The sequence below is a fragment of the Montipora capricornis genome, chromosome 10 (genome assembly GCF_036669925.1).
Source record: "Montipora capricornis isolate CH-2021 chromosome 10, ASM3666992v2, whole genome shotgun sequence".
NCBI classification, from domain to species: Eukaryota; Metazoa; Cnidaria; class Anthozoa; order Scleractinia; family Acroporidae; genus Montipora; species Montipora capricornis.
Window position 1 is genome coordinate 52,717,828 of NC_090892.1, and position 7,500 is coordinate 52,725,327.

Below are 7,500 nucleotides of genomic sequence, written 5' to 3' on the forward strand. Positions count from 1 at the left end.
AGTAAGCCTTATTTCTGGAAATACACATCATTCACGTTGAAATTTACACTTCTCAAATCGCTGGAAATGTACCGTTGAGTCAGCAATTTTAGGTTTTTCATGCTGCCTGCTAAGTAAGCCAATGTTATTATTGTCAGCCAGCCTGTAATTCATACACTAACATGTGAAAGGCCGTTTTTATGCTAGAGACGTTAAAGTCGTCAAGACGCATTTGACGTCTGAGACGTTAAAGCCGTCTGGTATAAAAACGGATGCATAAAAGTAGACAAACTAACGGACAAAAACAAGATGAAAAAATGACTAGGTTCTATTATCGGAAGACACTGGGCACGAGCAAACTCGGCACCAAATAAACGTTAACACACGAATATATGAGCAAATAAACGTGGCGGAATTGCAGCTTCTCAAATTTATGTCTCGACGTCGCCTGGAAGGACAGATGCAAATATTTTTTTGTAATAGAAATCAGTCTAGAAATCAGCATTTTCTGGCGATGGACGAGGAACTAGATTTAGCCTCGACTCATGGCTTGTAAGAGAACAAGGAAGGAACGAAGTGCAGATTAACAAAGGACTCAGGGCTAAATGCGTCCAAGTTAGGGCGTCCCGTTTTTATACTAGACGCATTTAACGTCTGAGACGTTAAAGTCGTCTGTTAAGTGCGTCTCAACGACGCACTTAAAACGAGACGTTAAAGTCGTCAGACGTTAAATGCGTCTGTCTTATTTCTCGTTTTTATACTAGACGTTAAAGTCGTCTCGAGACGACTTTAACGTCTCAGACGACTTTAACGTCTCTAGCATAAAAACGGCCAAAGTCCTGAAGAAACAAGAAAATTGGTCGCACACGAACGGCCGAAGTTTAGTGCCATTGAAGGAACGAATTTGGAATTCATGAGTGCAAATTAGAGGTACCCCTGGGAGGTACCTAAGAGAAAAGTACCGATGCGTGAGAAATGCTCGTGTCGGCGTGAGAGCGTGAGATTGCATCGAAATGCGTGAGACTTGAGAGCGCTGTACGGTATACTATGCACGGTAAATTCCGGCTCGTTTTCGTTCGGGAGGAAGATTGCGTGACGAGCCAAATGTATCTCTGAGTCGAAAGACAAAGTTCTCATCTTCGACAGGGTAGACGTAAAACTGATCTCGAAAGGCCGATGCTTTAACGAAGAGGTAATTCTACACAAAGCTTCAATTTCATTTAGAGGAAACTAAAAAACCCAAGTCGATTAAATAGGTGTAATATATTTGGCACCAGTTGCCTGTAGCACAACACAGCTTGACTAAAAACAAAGATCAGTCGATTTCCTGGATACAACAAATATGTCAGCCTGTCTAGAGTAAGAAAAAAGGCCCTCGGCATAGCTGACATTAATACATATTTAATAATCCTGGCCGTCGTTAGGTTCATGCGATCATCTTGTTATTTCCATCGCTGAATTTGCAGTCGATATTGTTTATTTTTACTACTTACCATTTGTTTTAATTTTATCCAGTTACATCGATTCAACTTACTTAAATTTTTCGTATTTTATTCGAATGGCTGGTCACATACAAGCAGTATATCCCTTTCTCCTTTTTTTCTTTTGAGTAAAGATTCAGTCGAGATTACAACCTTCTTTGAAATATTGTGCACGTGTATCAATATTGGCACATTGCATAATTTGAGAAAGAAAAACTTCACATTCATCAACAATCGGTGGAAAATATTGTAATCAATCGATCACTTTGACATCGATCGATTGGTTTTCATTCTTCAGATTTGAATTGCAAACAAAATATAACCTTGCCTGACGGAGACTGTGGACTTAGAACATTACTACGGTTAGCAAACGCTATTGTTTTTCTTATGTAGATTACCCCTAGCTAAGTGTGGCTTTTCTAAATGAACGTTCATTTACATTAGGTCCCTTTTGCTCCGGGTGAGTATTTTTTTCTGTGGTGAGTTATGTGCATTTTAATATCTCTTTCGTCAGTTTTTTAGTGTGATAGCGGAAGTCTTTTGGACTGGCCTTACTAACATATTAAACGTGGGTCAAATAGTCTGAGCCACACACGTGTTAAATTCGAATTCGTGCGGTGAACGTTGAAAAGTCCATTCAACACTTATTGAAACCAGGAGTGCAGCATAATGATACCTTAAATATTTATAATTTTCTTTTCTCAGTGGATAGATAGCCTTTGTTGCTTTTTTGGCGTGCGTGACCATCATTTGCAAGCCGAGATTTCAAGAATATTGACATTCCTGTCTACTTGCCTTTGTCTGATGTATTCTACTCGAGCAACGATGTTGTTTTGTGGAATCTTTGTTCAACGTCTGCCATGCGTCGTATGTGGTATGTTTATTATTTCTAAAGAAATCACAAAGAGGCGTTGTTGCTTGGATGCCCTCTCGCTTTTCGTCAAGTGAAGAAAATTAGTCATTTGTGCTCGTTTCGCCCAATAGCCTATTCGCTCGATCTGGATCCCGCCATCTACAAACAAACTCTAAGAGCGTAGTCACTAAAACATGGAACGACCTAAAACCACCTAAAACCACCTACAACCACCCAAAACCATCTACAACCACCTACAAACCACTTCAAAAAATTTACCACCATCTACAACCACCTCAAAAAAATCCACAACCACTCACAAAGAATCGAATACCATCTTAAACAAGCCATAATTGTATAAAATAAGCAATATTCGATTCTTTGTGAGTGGTTGTAGATGTTTTTGAGGTGGTTGTAGGTGGTTGTAGATATTTTTGAGGTGGTTTTAGATGGTTGTAGATTTTTTTATGAGGTGGTTGTAGATGGTTGTAGATGGTTTTAGGTGGTTGCAGATGGTTTTAGGTGGTTTCAGGTGGTTTTAGGTCGTTCCATGTTTTAGTGACTACGACTCTAAGAGGCGCTACTTTTTTGCGCGAACCGCGAGACACACGAAACGCAAGGGAGGTTCGTTTTAGTCCATGGGTTCTTCGGCCTTCGTTTTAGAAACAGCCATTTTTAAAATCGCGACTTACGATCTTTAATCGTCTGAGCTATGACCTACAATAACCTACGATATGAACATGTAGGAATGGCCTTTAATATGTCGCTTCCGTCACAGCCGATTATCGTGGTGAAATTAATGCGATTGGGCTTTCCTTGTTGAAAAATAATAATAATTTTGGCTCGATGCTTGAGTGTCTTGAGTGTGCAGCTTAATTACTTTTTAAAGGAAAGAAATGTGGGATTTCCTTTTCGGGTTACAGACGAAAAAATGGAAGTGATCCTAGCATCTATCTGGACAATATAAGCAACCGCCTCTGATAGATAGACAACTGAAAAATTCAGGCGACTGCAACTGGATTCGAACGCAATAGCTCTGCGATGCCGGTGCATTGCTCTACCGACTGATATGAGCTATGAAGCCAGTTAAGTAATAAGTTACACAGATCACGTGGTATTGTACGCCTTAAAGGGAACCTCCACTAAGAAGCTTAAAACACAGAATATAACGTTTACAGTCAAAATTGTTCGATTTTTTCCAATGAAAGCGTTTGTATCCGAAATTTAAATGAAGTACAAAAACGCTTGTCAAATTTGCCGGGCGCCGCCATCTTGAATAATTATGATTTGTCGCGGTTGCCCTATCGTTTCAAAATAAAGGCACATAAAGGCAACCGTAAGATATGCTTACTACAAACTACGGAATACGGACGAGAGATGTTTGGGACTGGGACGAGACGCTGGGTTCTCCCTGAGCCACTGTTCCAGGCTCCCAGATAGTCGGGAAAGCGAAGAAAACTGCGTGTGAAAAACGAGTGAGGGCTTGGATCGAGGCGAGGTCTTTTGACATGCTGTGTTTATAATCACATAAGGGGAGAAACTCGACGTCAGAAATGAACCTCATCACATAAAATGTAAACACAGCACGTCAAGAGAAGACCTCAACAGATCATGATGGAGACACAACACCTCGTCACATAATGGCAAAACCACACCACAAGACAAAGATTGCATAAGAAAGTTATGGCGTTCCGCCATAGATACTGTGATACATATTTGCTTATATGGTCTGGCGACGATGGCATTGAACTGGTTTCCACGTGGAATTTGAGCGCCACTTATGAAAAGAAACGTAGCACCTACTGGACGCGCTTTGAGAATTACCTTTCTCCAAAGAGCAACTTTCGACTTGCAAGGTACAAGCTCAGAACCTTAACAAGAACCTGACGAGTCAGTCGATTCATTTGTTAAGAAAATGCGAATTCTTGTTGAAGAATGTAAGTTTACCAGTCCAGATGATTATATTATCGATGCCCTCATTTTCGGATCAGATTCCAAACGTATGCAAACTAAGCTTCTTGAAAAGGACGCTACCCGTACCCTTGATACCGCTTTGGACATCACCAGAACCAAAGAAGTTACAAGTAAACAAGTAAAGGAATTTTAAGCGATGTTTCTACCCGTGTTGATGCCCTGAAGTATTGTCCAACTTCAAAACCTAGAAATGCTTCCAACAAACCCCGTGGCTCTGTCATTCGCTTGTGCGGTTGCTGCGGTACAGAACATGATATTTCTCAAAGATCCTGCTGCCCAGCCTGTGGATCAATTTGTGGTGCTTGTGGTGAGGAAAATCATTGGAGAAAGGTCTGCAGCGCGTCAAAGCTTACCAAAAGCAACAAAAGACATGCAATGGCCGTCCAAGGCGTTCGAAGGCACCAAGTGGGAAGCCTAATGCAGAAAAGCATCTCCATAGCCTTGAAGCTCACGAAGAGGTGGAAGACAGCCCTGAAGTGCCTCTTCCAGACCAGCTATACTTCAATACGTTATCAATTAACCAGGTCACAAAAGGTAATACCCAAGCCTGCCTAGAGGTGGAAGTGGAGTCTGATCAGTGCAAAAAACCACTATTGTGCAAAATTGACATTGGCGGCAAGGGGAGTGTTATTTCCTTAAATACCCACAAGTCACTTTTCCCAGACTTACCTTGCAACCATTAAGGTATTCCTCCCTACCCTGTCACCATCCAGCACAATTATATCTGCTTTCGGTGGGCACACTGTCGGTCACTATGGCACCTGTGTACTCAAGCTGGCTCATCAAGGCTCCTGTAAACCATACATTTTTCACGTTGTTGATATGCGGATGTTCCGACCATCCTACGCCTTCCGACATGTAAGGATCTGAACTTAATTATCCTAAACTTTGGTGTTTTGACAAAGAAAGAGGCTCCCTGGCTAAGTTCTGCACATCAACCTATTTGTGACCCAGACCCAGCTGCCAAGACTGAACTGCTCAAGAACTTTGGTGACTGCTTTCAAGGGATGGGATGTTTTCAGGGCGAGTTCCCTATCACAGTTGAACCTGTGGTTTCCCCTGTCGTGCATCCTCCACGCAGGATCCCCGAAGCCTCCAAGGAAGCCCTAAAGGAAGACGTAGATTCATTGGTTGAACAGTGTATCATAGCGAAGGTTACCGAGCCAACTGATTGGGTTAACACCCCTTGTGTGTGTCACCAAGAGCACCGGTGCGTTGCGTCTTTCCCTGGATCCTAAGGATCTCAACCGGGCCATCAAGAGGCCACACTATTTCACACCTACGCTAGAAGATGTCCTTCCAAGGCTTAATGGTGCAAAATGTTTCTCGAATTTAGATGCCCGCAGTGGTTATTGGAACATTAAGCCAGACACAGAAAGTTCACTTTGTGCCACTTTCAACTCGCCGTTTGGGAGGTATAGGTTCCTGCGACTATTTTCCAAAGGAAGGTTGATGAAACTTTCGGCGATTTACCTGGTGTAACCCGAATTGCAGACGACATTGTTGTGTATGGCTATAAGAAGGACTTTAGCGACCATGATGAAAACCTTCGCGCTGTTCTCCAGCGCGCCCTTGAGACCGGTCTTCACTTCACTTTGGATAAGTGCAAATTCAGGTGCACCCGCATCCCCTTTTTCGGCCATATTATTGGTGCTGAAGATCTCCAGCCTTATCCTCAGACGATTAATTTTAACTCCATACTGTCCATGGACACATCATCCAGCCTTTCAGATCTGCGGTCTTTCCTTGGAATGGTCCAATTCCTGAGCCGTTTTATTCCCAACCTAACCTTTTGGGTTTAACCAAAGCGACAAGTGCATTTGTTTGGGGTCCAGAACACAAGTCTGCCGTTGATCAGATCAAACGTTTAATCACAGCCCCCACTGCGTTGAAGTACTTTGACAGTACTCAGCCTATAATCATTCAAGTGGATGCTTCGCAGAGAGGTTTAGGTGCAGTCCTCCTACAAGCCAATGGCCCAGTGGAGTTCACAAGCAAGCTGCACGAATTAAGTACGTCCCTGGGAGGGACATACCTGTTGCTGACGCCCTTTCAAGGGTCAGTTTTTGTCCCGGTGAAACCGTACAGGGCTTAGATATGTCGGTGCATGAGATTCGTCAAAATCTCAATGCCAGCCCAACAAGGGTGGCTCACACACAGGAAGAAACCGTCAAGGATACGTCTTTGTCAACTTTGCGTGAAATCATCATGAATGGTTGGCCTCAAAAAAGATCAGATTGTCCTGCCCATCTTCTTGCTTACTGGAACTATCGCGACGAACTGACTGTAGCAGATGGTTTGATCCGTAAAGGCACATGTGTCGTCATCCCCAGGTCACTCCAGCCTGATGTTCTGCACCAGCTACATTACGCCCATCAAGGGGGCGAGAGGTGCAAGCTAAGAGCAAAGAGTTCTATGTTCTGGGCGAATATCAACAAAGACATTGATGAAATGATAAAGAGTTGCCCACCATGTCAGCGTCACCAGAAGTTAAATGTCAGGGAACCCCTGCTGCCCCATGATGTGCCCCAGAAAGCGTGGCATACCTTGAGCTCTGATGTCTTCCACTGGAAGAGTACTGACTTCTTGTTAGTAACTGACTACCATAGCAAGTTTCCTGTCGTGAAAAAGCTACCTAACACCCAGTCACTCAGAGTCATTACACACCTCAAGTCTATCTCCGAAGAACATGGGATGACTAACAAGCTTATTACGGACAACGGTTCCCAATACACATCTGCTGCCCATTATACCACCAGTCTAATGTTTTAGTTGAGAGGACGGTGCTGACTGTGAAGGATCTTTTACCAAAAATGTATAATCACTGTGGTGGCCTGGGTAATACGAACACGGCAACCATAGGCCGGAACTCGAATGAAAGCAATATCACGACAGTTGATGAAATGAAGTTACTTTTACCGCATCTCAATTCCATATGCATTTTCCATTTACGGCGTTAATTTTGGGCTGTTTCTGAGACGTGTTCCTAACCTTTGTTAAAAGAGAGCAAGCAAATTGCATGTTCAGAAATGCAGGTTAGTAGATGCACAGGCTTTTTGATAAGCGTCACAAAGTGTCCCCTTGCTTTCGTGAACGGCATGTACATAGTATGTACATGCAAGACATGAAACGTGCAAACTTAACAACATGCATTCAAATTTTTTAAAGGCAGAGCTTACAAACTTAGCGGAATGCTATCAAACACAATAAGCC

General features: G+C 42.8%; 1 long non-coding RNA gene across 1 annotated transcript in view; it reads left to right on the forward strand.

The window, feature by feature from the left end:
• Window positions 1–1,032: 1,032 nt before the first annotated feature.
• LOC138019107 (uncharacterized) overlaps window positions 1,033–7,500 on the forward strand; it is a 10,954-nt gene continuing 4,486 nt past the window's right edge. The window contains exons 1-2 of the long non-coding RNA XR_011126105.1: window positions 1,033–1,171; window positions 2,166–2,334. This is a non-coding gene — a long non-coding RNA (uncharacterized lncRNA). The remainder of the gene's footprint in view (window positions 1,172–2,165; window positions 2,335–7,500) is intronic.